Raw genomic sequence first — 16,369 nt, 5'->3', positions numbered from 1 at the left:
ATCGGGGTCCCACACAAGAAAATGCAAGGAAAAGGCTCACAAAAGTGCTTCCACCAAGATTTGAACTCAAGACCTCACACTCAGAGATGGAGCACTACACAAGGAATATGGAGCTCAGTTAACTTTTCCAACTGAGCACTACTCCCCCATGCACTCCAACAACGTGACACGGGCAAGGACCAAAGGGGGCAGCAACAAGGAAGGCTTGGTGCGCACAACTTGGCACACCAAGTGCAAATAGAGAGCTCTTAGTTTTATTTTCTGTTTTGAAATTTTGGATTGAGATTGGAAGGAATTCTGTTTTCATTCTCCATCTGCAACTTCTCTTGTTCTTTTTCTGCAATTTACTCTTCCATTTTCATTTTGCAATTGTTCTTCTTGGATCAAGGAAGGATTTGAGATCTAGACTTATTTTCTAGTCTCTTCCACTCCTGAGATCTTGAACCACTTTTAAATTGCTGCAAATTAAGCACTGCTTTTCTGTTTTGAATTCTTCAAGCAATTTCCCTTTTCTGTTTAGATCTGTTGCATGATTTTGCACCTTTTACTTCCCTGTTTGATTGCTATTTACAGTTTCCTATTAAATTTTAATTTCTAGCACCCACTCCCCTTTATATTTCATGCAATTTACATTTCTTGTCATTTAAGATTCTTGCAATTTACATTTCTTGCTCTTTAAGTTTCTGTCCAATTTACTTTCTGCACTTTAATTCCTCTTGTCATTTACTTTCTGTTGTTTCAACTGTCACTCAAATCACTCAATATTAGCTTGACTAAACTAATCACCCACTAAAGTTGCTTGATCCATCAATCCCTGTGGGATCGACCTCACTCTAAGTGAGTTTTACTACTTGATACGACCCGGTACACTTGCCGGTGAGTTTTTGGTGTTTTGGAAATTCATTTTTCCACAAAAATATCCCATCAAGTTTTTGGCGCCGTTACCGGGGATTGATTTAGATCAATAATGATTAAGTGGGTGAGAAGTCTAGATCAAGCATTTTCTTTATTTTTGTTTTCTATTTTAAATTGAAACCAAGGTGTTTGAGTTTTTGCCTCACTAAGAAATTTTCATATCTGATATGAGTAATTTCAATTTTCCTTGGTGTTGTGTTTTCCAAAATTCAAATGGAGTTCAACTCATCTTATGATCAAACAAATTTTATGGGATATTACCCACCATCACCAATCTCTAATGGTGGCTGGGAATATCACCAAGAAAATACAAGGTCTGAGCACTCCAATCCATGGAGATTTGTTTCAGAAACACAAGATGAGCAAGAGAATCATATGGGATATCTTCCTCCACCACAAAATGATGCAAGCTGCTATTCTAATGGTGGCTGGGAGGAGCAAAACCAGAAACATTTGAGAGCCGATATTCCACTTATCAAGAGCCATCTTCACTTGAATGTGCCTTCAATTCACTTATGCAAAACTGTCCAACCTCACCTTCCAGTTTTTCATCTGAAAATTCATCATCACTTGACTATGGCTCAACACAAAAACTATCCCAAAACTCACAACCAACACAAACTTCCATGAGCCAAAGATTCTCAATGTTTGAGTCCAGATTCAACAGACTTGTGGAGAAACAACAACAATTCTGGAGAGAACTAGAAATCATTTCTCAGGAGACGGATGAGCAATTGGAGGACACAGAGAAACACTTAGAACTACGAAGCAAGGAAAATGAAGACCAATTGATGGATGTGAAGGATAAAGTGGAAGAGCAAGATGAGGAGGCTACTGCATCAAGTGAACTTTCAATGAAGAATGAGGTGGTTGAAAATGAAACTGCACTTGAGGTGATAGAGGAACATGAAACCTCCCTCCCAAAGGAATTAATGGGAAATCATAAAGAAGAAATGGAGGAAGATATTCAAGAGAATTCACACTCAAGTGAAGTAGAGAAGTGCACAGAGGAAGAGCTTAGGGAACCACCAATACAAGAGGCTCTTGATGAAAAGAAGACTCCAACAATCACACAACCACCAAGACTTGGATTCAAGGAAGTGAAGGCAATTAACAAAAGCACCAAAAAGAGGATTGTGACCAAGCTACCAAGGACAACATTCAAGAGGAGGTCAACCACAAGCAATCCAACCCCTGGACCAACAGCAAACAAGCTCAAGCAAGCCATGTACAAAAGAAAGCTTGCTGAGAAGAAACCAAGACAGGGGGCAATAGCTGAATCTTCTCCTCCCTTGAAGTCATTCCTCTTAACAAACTGGAAGAAGAGGAAGAAAGTGACCAACATGTCAACCGTAGGTATAATTTCTCTTCTCTGCTTTGTTTTCGTTCTTTGTTTTGTTTAAATTCAATAAATTGGCATATGGTTACATTCTAAGTTTGGTGTTGCCTTGCAACTAATTATTTTCAATATATTTTGAATGATTGCATCAAATCAAAAAATGAAAGTGACACACCAAGATTCTAAGTTTGGTGTGCCACTTATTTTCTATGCAATTCATTTAAGCAACACTACTTGTCTGCATAATTATAATGCCTCTGCAGTTTTATTTTTTTCTTTTGATTTGACACTTTTTCATTCTACTTGCTTTAGTCATTTTTCTATTTTTAAATATTTTCCTCTAGTTTGCTTGTTAACTGTCGTTGTTAGTACATCACCAAGAGATCCTTATTCTGACAGATTCTTGGCTTGGTGATTGTACTTAACAAATAACAGTTTCACTTACTTAGTTTTAATTCAATGTTTTGGAAAGCTAGTATGATTAATTATTGCTCAATTGCATTGGATTTTATTTAATTGAAGTTTTTCATCTAGTACTTTTTGTGAAATCTTTTGAAAACATGAAAACCTTGAAGAAGCAATTGCAAATAAAGCAAAAAAAAAAAAGAAAAAGGGAAAGAATGAGAAAGCTGAAGGCTCTGAGTACCAATGGCAATTTATTTGTTAAGTACTTGTGGTGTGTATGTATCAAGCCAAATGCTTGAAAACAAAACACTTAGAAGTCAAGGCTAGGCTCAAGTGCAAAAGCACTCCCTCAAAGCTCAAGGTTCTGAGCATCAATGATTAGAGAGTCAAGAAAAGAAAAGAAAAATGAGCTTAATGAAGTCCTCTAATTAAATGCTTGTGGTGCTTATGTATCACGTGGTAATACTTGAAAACAAAGCATTTAGAATCATAGCTTTGTTATTAACTCATGGGACAAAGCACCCAAAAGGAGAAGCTAATAAGAAAAGCAAAAGCTTGTTTCAAGGAAGAAATATAAGAAAAAGATTTCATAAAATGAGCTAGATAGAAGTATCAATCATTTACATTTCTTTTGTGATTATAGCATGCATAGAAAACTAGCCTACCATGAACATTGAGTTGCTATTCTTCTTACCTTGGATTGTCAATCTTTACTGCATGATTCTTTTCTTGCTTGGGGACAAGCAAGGTTTAAGTTTGGTGTTGTGATGACATGTAATCATGTCATATTTTTCTATGCTTTTTCATACAAAAAATTGATAATTAGTGCTTAAATATTGCATTCTTTTATGCTCAAATGGTATATTTCCTTGATCTTTTAATTTTATAAATTTGGTAGGAAATAAGAAGAAAAAGAAGCACAAAATAAGCTAAAAAGGAGTAAAAAAAGAGCTTTGGGGCACACTTTGGAGCCTTAGGCCACGCTTTTAAAAGCGTGGCCCATGACCAAATCAAGGAAGTATGAACGATCAGCACACAAAGCTCAGTTCACTAAGTGAACTTAGCTTTGCCGTACAAAAAAAATGTGCTTGGACGCAAGAAATTTCGCTAAGTTAAAATTTGGGCGTTTACAGCATGACCATGCCTCCTTCAAAGAGCAATAACTAAGCTACAGACGTCCAATTGATGTACTTCCAGTTGCGTTGGAAAGCTGACATTCACAGCTTTCCAACGATGTATCATAGTCCATATTTGGCACGAAATTGAGGAACAAGTAAAATGCATCTTTAAGGGCAAAAAATAAGCAAAAAAATCAGCCAATGCTTCCACCAAGGCTCGAAGGGGGAGACACAAGGAAAACAAGGAATGCAAGAAAAGAGTGCTCAGTTCACTTTTTCAACTTAGCTTTTTCGGGCTCCTCCCCAAAGAAAATCAAAGTGCAACATTTGAAAAAGGCCTCCACCAAAGTTCGAACCCAAGACCCCACACTCAAGCAAGGCGCTACACAAGGGGCCCAACTGAGCACTATCTTCCCCCCACTCTCCACACTTTGGCACGCTAGGAAGCACACAAAGGAGGCTGGGACACACAAGTTGACACGGACAGCAACATTGGGGTGCTCAGTTTGGTTTTCCAACTGAGTCTTCCCTGGGAGGTGCAATATTGGGCCAAATTTCAACTAAAATTCCAATTAAATTCAATTCTTCACCAAATTGAATCAAGGCCAACAAACCCATCTCTCTTCAAATCTAAAGCAAGCAAAGCCCACATCATCACTCAAAGGCACAAGAACAAGCTAGAATTAGGATTTTCATTTAATTTGTTTTTCATTTCAATTTCATTTTATTTTGTAAAAACCCTATATAAAGGCATCACTCTCATTTTCAAAAAGGGAGCTCGATTAGAAAGGAGGCTAGCTCCAATAGGGAGTTGTGCACTCTTTAGTTTTTATTTTGCTTTCTCTCTTAGTTTTCTTTTCTGTTTTGAAATTTTGGATTGAGATTGGAAGGAATTCTGTTTTCATTCTCCATCTGCAACTTCTCTTGTTCTTCTTTTGTAATTTACTCTTCCATTTTTCATTTTGCAATTGTTCTTGTTGGATCAAGGAAGGATTTGAGATCTAGAATTGTTATCTAGTCTCTTCCACTCCTGAGATCTTGAACCACTTTTAAATTGCTGTAAATTAAGCATTGCTTTTCTGTCTTAAAATTCTTCAAGGCATTTTACTCTTCTGTTTAGATCTGTTGCATGATTTTGCATCTTTTACTTCTCTGTTTGATTGCTATCTATACTTTCCTGTTGAATTTTAATTTCCAGCACCCACTCCCCTTTATATTTCATGCAATTTACATTTCTTGTCATTTAAGATTCTTGCAATTTACATTTCTTGCTCTTTAAGTTACTTGTCAATTTACATTCTGTAACTTTAAATTCATTGCCATTTACTTTCTGTTGGCTACAATTTCACACAATTCACTCAATGTTAGCTTGGCTAAACTAATCACCCACTAAAGTTGCTTGATCTATCAATCCCTGTGGGATCGACCTCACTCTAAGTGAGTTTTACTACTTGATACGACCCGGTACACTTGCCGGTGAGTTTTTGGTGTTTTGGAAATTCATTTTTCCACAAAAATATCCCATCAACAAAATAATAAGCTAACTAAAATCCCACTTTAGCAATAGAGTGAAGTTCTTCTGGTTTTTCTAACTCTGTGTGAATCCTATGCCGTTGCTTGATTGAATATACGAGAGAAACAATTTTCTCCTATTGGTCTTTCAAGTCTATTAACTGTTTGACATATTGTGTCAACTAACCCTCTGACCATATTTTAGTATGAGTATATTCAATCTTCAATTAGACTGTTTGTGATTGTGCAGATCATGGAGGGGAACTCAACAAATTCCAGTAAGCAGGGGAGTAATATCCCCACCTTAGATGATAATGCAACCCATACTTTGAAGCACCCACTAGTCACCATGAACGACGTTGCTCAATGGTTTGAAGCTTTCCCACAAGGAAACATCATCGGATGGGAAGAACTAATGAGTGAACTCCTAGCCAAGTTGAAACCACCTCAGGAAATTGTTAAACCAGAGGCAGAAGTGCAACCATTCACACGAGAGATGGAAATTGAAGGTGTCAGTGCAATCATGGCCCAAAGCAAGCAGATGCATCAACAACTTCTGCAACAACTAGAACTGATGGACAGAAAAATCAATGAGCTACGAACTGCTGTGGCAAATACACATAACCTACCTCAAAATCTCCATGGAGGGAATCAATCTGGAAAAAGTTTTGGAACAATTAACTGTGAGCAACAAAATAATGAGCAATTACACTCTCCAAATAGTACCTCAAGCATGTTCCAACACAAGTTTCAAGGTGATGTGTACAACCCACCATGGAGGACTCATTCCAACTGGAGGAGGAGTGAACCCCAAAATCAAGGATCAAGGGACCTCAATTACAACAACCCCAACTTCACAAACCAGCAAAAACATCACCATACCAACAACAACTATTACACACCACCACAACACCTACCATTCCAACCCCATCACACCTCACAATTTTCCCAAAACAACTTTCAACAACCATCTTATTTTATACAACCACAACCAAATCTAGGCTCTCAAAGAATCTTTAGTCTAGAGGTAATGATGGAAAATTTCATGAAAATTCAAGAGATGGCAAGACAAGATCAAGAAGCAACAAGTAGAGAGCAAGAAGCTTCAATCAGAAAACTTGAAAGGCAAACGGCACAACTGGCTAAGTACCTTGCAGAAATGGGTGCGGAGAGGGTAAATACTTCCCCCAGAGCCACTGAAGACAACCTGAAAGACAATGAGAAAGTTGCCAGGTGTGAGAAAGGGAAAGCAATCATAGAGGTAAGTGAGAAGAGGACTATGAGAAAAGAAACAATCATCAAAGAAAAGCCCACAGTAAGAGGAGGGAATCAAAGGCAACAGAAGCCTCAGCTTCCATGATCAGAGGATTAAGGATGTCAAGCTAATGACAATAAAAGAGCGCTTGTTGGGAGGTAACCATCATTTTATATCTATTTCAATAAAAAGGTTAATTAGTTTATTCCATATTGCAAGAAGATAAGTTTGGTGTTGCACACCAAAACAATCTAAGGGAGAATGAAGGATTCTAAGTTTGGTGTTCCACCAAAATTTCATCATAAAATGCATTCTCACTTTCTGCATAATGCTAGCTTCAAGCATTTAGATAAACTAGTTAACTATTCTGCTGTTTCCTAAGTTTTCAGCTTTAATTGCTTTTGAAAAGAAAAAGAAAAAGAGTTTTACACATGGTTAATCTGATGCACAAGGACCATTGGCAAGGTACTAAGTTTGGTGTTCCCACACCAAAGTAAGTTCAAAAGCCCACAAATAAATCATGCATGCTAACCATTTTTCAAGTGCTTGGGGAACAAGCAACTTTCAATATCACTGCAGAGTACCATACAAACTTTTGGGAAGATTTAGCATCATCAATCAAAGAGATGAAAGAGGAATGTGAACACCAGCAATGATGATGAGGAAGAGGATAGCAAGTAAACTCCAAAATGTTGTATTGTTCATTATCAGATACTGCTGTGATTGAAAATGATATGATACCCCTATCTGTCTTTCTGTCTAGTATAGTTTTTCTGTAATTCAATAATCAAGATGCTTGATCATTTACAATACTATACTCTCCAAAACTTGTTTGCAATCAATATTTCAAAAATGCATCACATGAAAGTTCTTTGAAAAGAAGGATTGATGAATTAAACAATTTTGAGGCAAGCAAAAGATTAGGAGAAGTGGTGGTTCTAGTTGTGTGATTATGTATTGAGGTTGCATGCTTATGAAAACTTGCATGGGAGCTCATAGGCGGGACATAGAGTTCAAAGAAGTGTTGTGAAGATTCTCAAACATTTATTGATCCAAGAAGCAGCAAACAAAACAAAAGAAAATAAAGAAAATACAAAACCAAAAAGAACATGGCCCAAGGCTCTGAGCATCAATTACTAGGCAGAAAAGAAGAAAGAAACAAGAACTCAAAGAGTTGTTATCCTAGTAAATGCTTGTGGTCGAATTGTGTCAAAGAGAGAGGCTTGAGTAAGTAAATCCTTAGGGGTGCTTTAACACCTAATACCTTAAAACCAACTAGTTTAGGAATATTGATTGAAAGCTTATCTAAAAAGCCGCTTTGAGACATGACACTTAGAGTCAAGGCCAAAGCACAGCAACTCTAAGCTGCTTCAAGGTGATTACCTATAGAGAGATCTCCATGATATCATTTGGATGAAAGTCCTAGGACATAAGACTTCCAATATGTAAGGACTAGTAAGCACTGAAGCCCTTGCATGAGCATATAATTTAGAGTTCACCCCACTGTCACTTAATCACTTCACTCACAGGACATTACAAGTTATTCTTCAATCCATCTTAATTGAAAGAACCTTTGAGCATAATTCCTTTCTTGCTTGGGGACAAGCAAGCTTTAAGTTTGGTGTTGTGATGACAAGTCATCTTAGCCTAGTTTCACTAGCCTTTTTCTTTTGTTTTCAATTGATTTATGCACTTTCTTGAGCCATAAGTAAGCCAATTGGGTAGAATTTCATGTTTCCTTTGATTCAATCAACCATAGATAAATTAATGCATTTTCATGAGATTTTGTGCTATAATTGTTATATATTATTAAAGAATAACAATCTCATGATTTTGAGCATAGCTTTGATGTTCTTGGTTGATTGATGATAGGTGAAAAGAGCTTTGAAGAAGGTTGAAGAAAGAAGAAATGGCACGGAGCAAGAGAGAACAAAAAGCTTGAGCAAAAGCTTGCCTCAAACTTTATCTCAAACTTTTGGAAGAGTTGAATTCACCCTGGATGGAGCAAAAGCTTGTGCCAACGTTTGACCTCAAGCTTTTAGGCAAACATTGGTGCCACAACAAACACACCCTGGAGGGAGCAGAAGCTTGCGCCAACATTTAACCTCAAGCTTTTAGGCAAACGTTGGCGCCACAATAGCCTGAAGGGGTATACTTCCAACAAGAATAACTTGAGTTGTAGATGTCCAATTGAGGTGATTCCAATTGGGTTAGAAAGCTGACACTCAGAGCTTTCCAACCATATATAATAGTCTATAGTGGGCATAAAATTGGCAACGTTGACAAGAGGACAAAGTAGCACCCCAAGAGGTATGCAAGAGGGATCCACGTTTGGCTCAAAGTTTGACCTCAAACTTTGGCTCAAACGTGGATGACAGCAAGGGAGGCTAGCTGATATGAAAAGCTTGAGTAAAAGTTTGACTCAAACTTTTACTCAAGCTTTTCTGGTTCATGGCCCGGTTCACAAGTGGGTTTCTCTACAACTCCAAGAGCAATCAACAGAGGCTTTTGTCAACCCAATTTCATCAAGAGCAAAGGCCCAATTCAAGGCTTGAAGATCATTTGAAGAGAGTGTATAAATAGCATAGAATTTAAGTTTTTAGGGAGCTTTTCTTTTGAATTTTACTAAGTAATTTTGGAGGGCTTTTGGGTTAGAAGTTATTTTGAGATTCTGAGTCTTGGGGAAGGAGAATTGAATTCTCTTCCTCTTAGTTTTCTTGTTTTCAATTTCATTTACATTTGTCTTGAATCTTGGGTTGAAGAATTGAGGAAATTCTGTCTCAATCTCACCTTGAGATCTCTCTGTCTCACTTTACCGCAACTTTTGGAAATTGAATTTGGTTTTGCTTCTTCTACTGTTTGATCTTTACTTTTCTTGCAATTGATTTCTGATTTGGATCTAGGAAGGCATTGATATCTAGACTTGGTTATCTAGTCTCTTGGGTCCTGAGATCTGGAGCCATCATTTTATTTTCTCTGTTGAATGCTTTTCAAATTTATTTACGTTTCCATTATAGATCCGGTTCAATTCAAGTCATCTTCTACTCTTTCATGTGTTGAGATTTACTGTTCTTTAGTTTAATTCTTGCAATCCCACACCCTGACCCATTTACAATTTAAGCCATTTACATTTCTTGCACTTTAAGATTCTGCAATTTATATTTCTTGCATTCTAAGTTTCTGCCATTTAATTTCTTGTTCTTTAAGATTCAGCACTTTTATTTTCTGTTCTCTTTAATTCCCTGCAAATTTCCCATCTCCCTTTAATTTCATGCAATTTAGTTTCTGCAATCACAAATCACTCAACTCAATACTTGATTCGCTTGACTAAATCAACCACTAAACTAAAATTGCTCAATCCTTCAATCCCTGTGGGATCGACCTCACTCCCGTGAGTTATTATTACTTGATGCGACCCGGTACACTTGCCGGTGAGATTCGTGTGTTTGGAATTCATTTTTCCAAAAATACTCATCAAGTTTTTCGCGCCATTGCCGGAGATTGATTAGATTGACAATGATTAAGTGAAGTGAAGATCTAGATCAAGCACCTTTTATTTATTTTTTACTAACACACTAACTGTTTGAATTTTTGCTTAAGCCAATTAACATTTCACTTTAGCCATGGATTGAAGTGTTATTGCTTTCTGGCGTTGTGATTCTTATGCTTTGTTTGTATGTCAGGTACAAGGAGAGTTATACCCATATTTTGTGAACAAGATGAAAGAACCCTCAGAAGATTAAGAAGAGCTGAAAGAGGGAAAAACATTGTTGGAGAAGAGGAGTCCAAAGAAGAATTCCAGGATATGGAGGAACACTTAACAAATCCACCAAATGGAGCAGAAGGGACAGCCAATAACAACAATAATCCACCACAGAGAAGAGTTTTGGCTTCCTATACATGTGCAGATCCTAGCCATTGTGGGAGTAGCATTCTCACTCAAAATGTTAATGCAAATAACTTTGAACTAAAGCCACAACTCATCACCTTGGTTCAAAACAATTGTTCTTATGGAGGAGGACCACTTGAAGACCCTAACCAACACTTGTCCACCTTCTTGAGGATTTGTGACACTGTCAAAACCAATGGTGTGCACCCTGACAGTTACAAGCTACTGCTATTTCCATTTTCTCTCAGAGACAAAGTCACTCAATGGTTGGAATCCTTCCCAAGAGACAGCATCAACAATTGGGATGATCTAGTAACCAAGTTCCTTGCCAAGTTTTACCCACCTCAAAGAGTTATTAGATTGAAGACTGAAGTGCAAATATTCACACAAATGGATGCTGAACCCTTGTATGAGGCATGGGAACGATACAAAGCTCTAATCAGGAAGTGTCCACCAGGAATATTCAGTGAGTGGGACAGATTGCAGAATTTCTATGAAGGCTTGACATGCAGCAGCAAATTCAACAACAATTTGAGCAAATGGCCAAGAGGATTGATAGCCTCCAAGTTGCAGCAGTTAACACAAGCCAACCATCAACCACATGGGGGCAAAATGAATAAACTCAAGAGGAGCAACAGCAAGAACAAGTCCAGTACATGCACAACCAAAATTCTGGGCCAAATGAAGTCTATGGTGATACCTACAACCCTTCTTGGAAGAACCACCCAAACCTTAGGTGGGGAGACAATCACAACCAGAATCAACAACCATGGCAGAGAAACTCAAATCAAAACACTTCAAGAAACAACCAAAACCACAACCAGTAGCAAACTAACCAAAACCCTTACAGAAAACCCCAAAACAACTACCCCAACTCCAACCATTACCCATCCAATAATCAACCCTCAAATCAAAACACTTACCCTCAACCCTCAACACCCCACAATCAACCAATCTCACAAGATTCTCAAAGGATTAACAACCTGGAGCTATTAATGGAAAAGATGATGAAAAATCAGGAGATGACATTGAGGAACCAGGAAGCCTCTATGAAAAATATGGAAAGGAAAATTGGACAACTCTCCAAGCAGATTGCCATTGAAAGGCCATCAAGCTCACTACCAAGTGACACCATTCCCAATCCAAAAGAGGAGTGCAAGGCAATACAACTAAGGAGTGGAAAGATCCTGGCGAAAAATGAAGAAGCAACCAAGAAGCCAAAGGAAAGTGACAAGAAACAAGCTGAAGAAGAGAAAGCCAATGATGAAGATGTAATAACAAGCAAGCAGACCTCAGAAGAGCTCAAAGAAAAAGAAGATCAGCCACAAAAATTGAGAAAGGGAAAGAAAGTAATTGAAGAGCCAACTAAGGACCAAAGGCAGGGAATGAACTTCACTCCACCCTTGCCATATCCTCAAAGGTTCAACAAGGAGACTAAGGATCAACACTTCCCAAAATTTCTTGAAATCTTCAAGAAGTTGGAGATCAATATTCCCTTAGCTGAAGCACTTGAGCAAATGCCCCTGTATGCAAAGTTCTTGAAGGAACTTATCAACAAGAAAAGGAGTTGGCAAGTTAATGAAACTGTACTGCTTACTGAGGAATGCAGAGCACTAATCCAGAAGGGACTTCCTCCCAAACTCGAGGACCCTGGGAGTTTCTTTCTACCCTGCGCCATTGGCAGTATGACCATCAACAAGGCGATGTGTGACTTAGGAGCTAGTATCAATCTAATGCCTGCCTCTCTAGTGAAAAAGCTAAGTATAAAAGAGGTGAAACCAGTACAGATGTCTCTAGAATTGGTGGATAAATCAGTGATATGCCCCAGGGGTATAATTGAGAACCTTCTAGTCAAGGTAGACAGATTCATCTTCCCTACAGATTTTGTGATCCTAGATTCGAATCAGGATGAGGGCGACTCCATTATACTGGGAAGACCGTTCTTGGCCACTGCTAGGGCCATCATAGACATAGAGCAAGGAGAATTAACCCTCAGGATGCATGATGAAAGTATCACTCTGAGTGTACTGCTAGAAACACAGAGCAGTAATGGAAAGAAGGATGGTACAGAAACAGATAAGGAGAATCTGCAGTGGAAGGAGGAAATCAACAAGACAAACAACAACTGCCCTCCCAAGCAAGAGATAGATGATACAGCAGGTCAAAAAGAGAAAGAGACTGTGCAAAATAATGAAGAAGCTCAAGAGGACATTGTAGTATTGGCAACTAAGAAAAGGAATTTCAAAAGGAAGCCTGTTATCAAAGAAGAAGGGTCAACAAAAGGAGGGAAGAAAAACAAAAACAGAATCAAAAAGGGTTGGAAGAACAAAAAAATTCCAACAGAAGAGCTCTCCAAAGGTGGCAAAGTGCAATTAGTCTATCAACAACTAGAAGCAGACCAACAGACTGATGATTACTATACTGTGAGCAAAATATTATCACTAGAACATGTTGAAATAGAGCACCAAGGAACCAAGAAGAAGCTCACGATCAGAGGGGACAAGTTGAGGCACTACAGTCATCAACCACCATAAAAGAGGGGGTCAATGTCAAGCTAATGACAATAAACGAGCGCTTCATGGGAGGCAACCCATGATTTATGATTCCTGCTTGCTTTTAAATTCAATAAAGTGTGATCACTTTAGCATGATTTTGAATTTGTCTGGACACCCTTGACAGATGCATACACTGCTTTGAAGTACATGCCAGACTTCTAAGTTTGGTGTGCTTGACAGCACACAAAAATTAACATTTCAAGCATTCTTAGATCATATGCTTAGTCACTTTGGTGAAGTATATGACCAAACATTAAGTTTGGTGTCTGCATGTGTACAAATTTTGAGAAAAAAATTTTTTTTTTACTTTTGTTCAGAAAAGCAAAATCATGCAAAGATGGATCATACATTGTTTAGTTTTAGAAATTTATGCTAAGAGATAAATTGGCACTTATGGTGAAAGTATCAATTGTAACAAGCGTTTATTCTAATCACTGAGCAAGAAACAAGTTTGGTGTTCACCAAACTTTAGTTCAGGGACACAATTGATCTTTCACAACTAAGGACCATAATATAAAATGTAAGCATATACCACTTGACCACCGTGCTTTAAATAAGTTCTGAAGCATTTCATTTTGATTTGATTAGAAAAAAAAAGCTTTGAGGGAAAAGACAAGAGAAAGGAACGGTTATGACAAGTCAAGAGAAGGATCACATGTGCCTAAAGAAGTGTGCCAATCTTGGAAAGCAAAATCTGCATGCATGCACCATTAGACACCGAAAAAGCAAGCAACCAATAGGAAGAGAATCCTTGTCAAGTCTCAACAATACATGCAGGCCATTCATTTCATGAATTTCTATACTATTTAACTCAATCCTCACCCTTCATCATCATAACCGAATACAATCCTCTCTTGTGATCTTGTTGGGAAACTTGAAAACCTTGTCCATAAATAGCCTCCAACACATCATAAAGAACACTTTCATACAGACCACTCTCACTCAAAGCACACAATTTCCTTCTTCTCTTCACAATAAAACCGAACATCACTCTAAACATAACGCCAACTATCTCTTATTCACACACATATTCAATGGCCTCTTCAAGATCAAGGAGAAGACTAGGAAAGGAACCAATGGTGACAGAGCCTCCATCCTATGACACAAAAAGGTTCAAATCCCAATTTCATGAAGCAAGATACAATAGACTCATGAAAACAAAGATTGTCATCCCTGAAATGGGGTTCGAACTAAGGGAGGGAGAATACCCCATTATGCGACAAATCACCAAGGAAAGAAGATGGGATCTTCTGTGCCGTCCTCCCACTGATATTAGTGCTGTGATGATAAGGGAGTTCTACGCCAATGCGGTTAAGAAGATCAAAAACAGCCCATCGTACAAAAGCTATGTCAGAGGTGTTAAAGTGGACTTTAGCCCACCATCAATCACAAGAGCTCTAAAGTTGAGAACCATAACTTATGATGAGCTTAGCTATGAAGACAGACTACGTGGTGATAATGATCCTGATGAAATATTGGAGGGATTATGCATTGAAGGAAGAGACTAGGAAAGAGACTCACAGGGAACCCCGAGTTGTCTGAAGAGACTTGATATCAGACCTGAGGCAAAGGGGTGGTATGAGGTGGTAAGGGGATCAATACTACCCACTGCGAATACCTCATCAGTCATAATCAAGAGAGCTCTCCTGACATACTGCATCCTACATGGTGGGGAAATCGACCTTGCCCAACTCATAGCAGATAGCATCCAGGAGATGGCTGAAGACACAAATAAATCGGGTAGGCTTGGGCACCCAAGCACGATCCTGAGATTGTGTAACAAAGCTGGAGTGCTCTTCGAGGATGAAGATACAGAGAAGGTGAAAGGAACCAGAGGAATCACAAAGAGAAAAATGGAAGGCCTTAATGAAGAGGAGGAGGAAGATCAAGAAGAAGAGAGAACTCACAGAACAAGAAGGTCACATAGGAGGGATGAACAAGCTCAGGGTATCATAGATATGAGTCAATTGCAGGAAGTTCTTGATGAAATATCACAACAGAATGTGAAAGCGCAAGAGCAGTATTCAAGGCAACAAGAACTCTATCTGCAACAACAAGAGCAATATCTAGAGCACCGGGAACAATATTCGAAGGACAGGGAACAAAATGAAGCTTGGCAACATAGAATGGAGGAAAGATTGGAGAGCTGGCAGCAACAATCAATGGCCCAACAACAAGAACTTCAAGCTAAAGTTCTTGAGGGACAAAGGGAACTAACAACAGGACTTCAAGAGTCATATGATAAGATGTTCCTGACCCAAGCTAAGTATGGGGAATATACTCACAACTTTTATCAGTGGAAGAATGTTCATCATACCATTGGAGAAACTAGACAAGTGCAGCGAATAGAGCATTATGAAGATACACAAGCAAAGTTGGAGTATTTAATCCACTGCATGCCAGGATTAAATTCACAAATCAAACCATTTGAGCTGTGCCACGATTTAAGAGACCAACAGAAAGCAAAGACCAAGCATTATACAGTAATAATGTATAAAAGATTGGAGACAGCTGGGCACACAGGTCTCATTGATCCCATCTGGGACAGAAGGTGCACTAGTGAAGAAGTTCGTGACTACTCCAAGCTTGGGAAAAGGAAGAAGAACAAGGGAGAATCCAACAAATCCAAAAGAATGGAAATGCCTGACAAATAGAGGTGGTGAAGCTCTTTTTCTTGCTTTTACTTAAATAAGGAAGATGCATGTCTGAAACATGACATGCCTCCAATTGCTTCATGTTTTACTATTTCTTTTGTTTAAATTAGTAGCTAGTTAAGAATAAAATATCTGCATAGTAAATGTCATCACTCATCAGCTTGAACACTTTGTCTTGTCTCCCTTGCTGTTTGAATAAAAGAAAGATGTTTGATTTAGAAAAGTAATTGTTCAATGTTGCAAAAGTTAGAATGAAAGATTAGTGGTGGTGTGTGTTTGATTCAACTATTAGCTCATGAAATAAATGTTGCAGAATGACTTGTTTCTTAAAGCTTAAGCTAGTTTGCTGCTATGATCCTTCAAATAATGAAAGCCCCTTGAAAATAAACCAAAACAGAAAGAAAAAGAAAGAAGAAAAGCCAAAAGTTGGCAAAGAAACAAACAATAAGGCTAGACACCAATAGCTTGGACCCTAGGACATATGCCTGTGGTGTTTGCGTACTAGGATATGCTTGGACAAGTAGGTTCTAAGGAGTATCTTAAAACTTGGCAACTTAGATCAACTAATTTGGGATTGTCAACTGAAAGTCCACAATAAAGAGCAACCTAGCTACAAAACATTTAGTGATCCAAAGAGATGCTGGGCATCAATGATCCTAGGAAGAAAAAGGTGAGCCATGTGTCTGTGGTGAAGAAATGTTGAGTGAAAATAAGCCAAAGGCCACTA

This window comes from Arachis ipaensis, chromosome B06 (assembly GCF_000816755.2).
Source record: "Arachis ipaensis cultivar K30076 chromosome B06, Araip1.1, whole genome shotgun sequence".
Lineage (NCBI taxonomy): Eukaryota > Viridiplantae > Streptophyta > Magnoliopsida > Fabales > Fabaceae > Arachis > Arachis ipaensis.
This window is presented reverse-complemented; position numbering follows the sequence as displayed.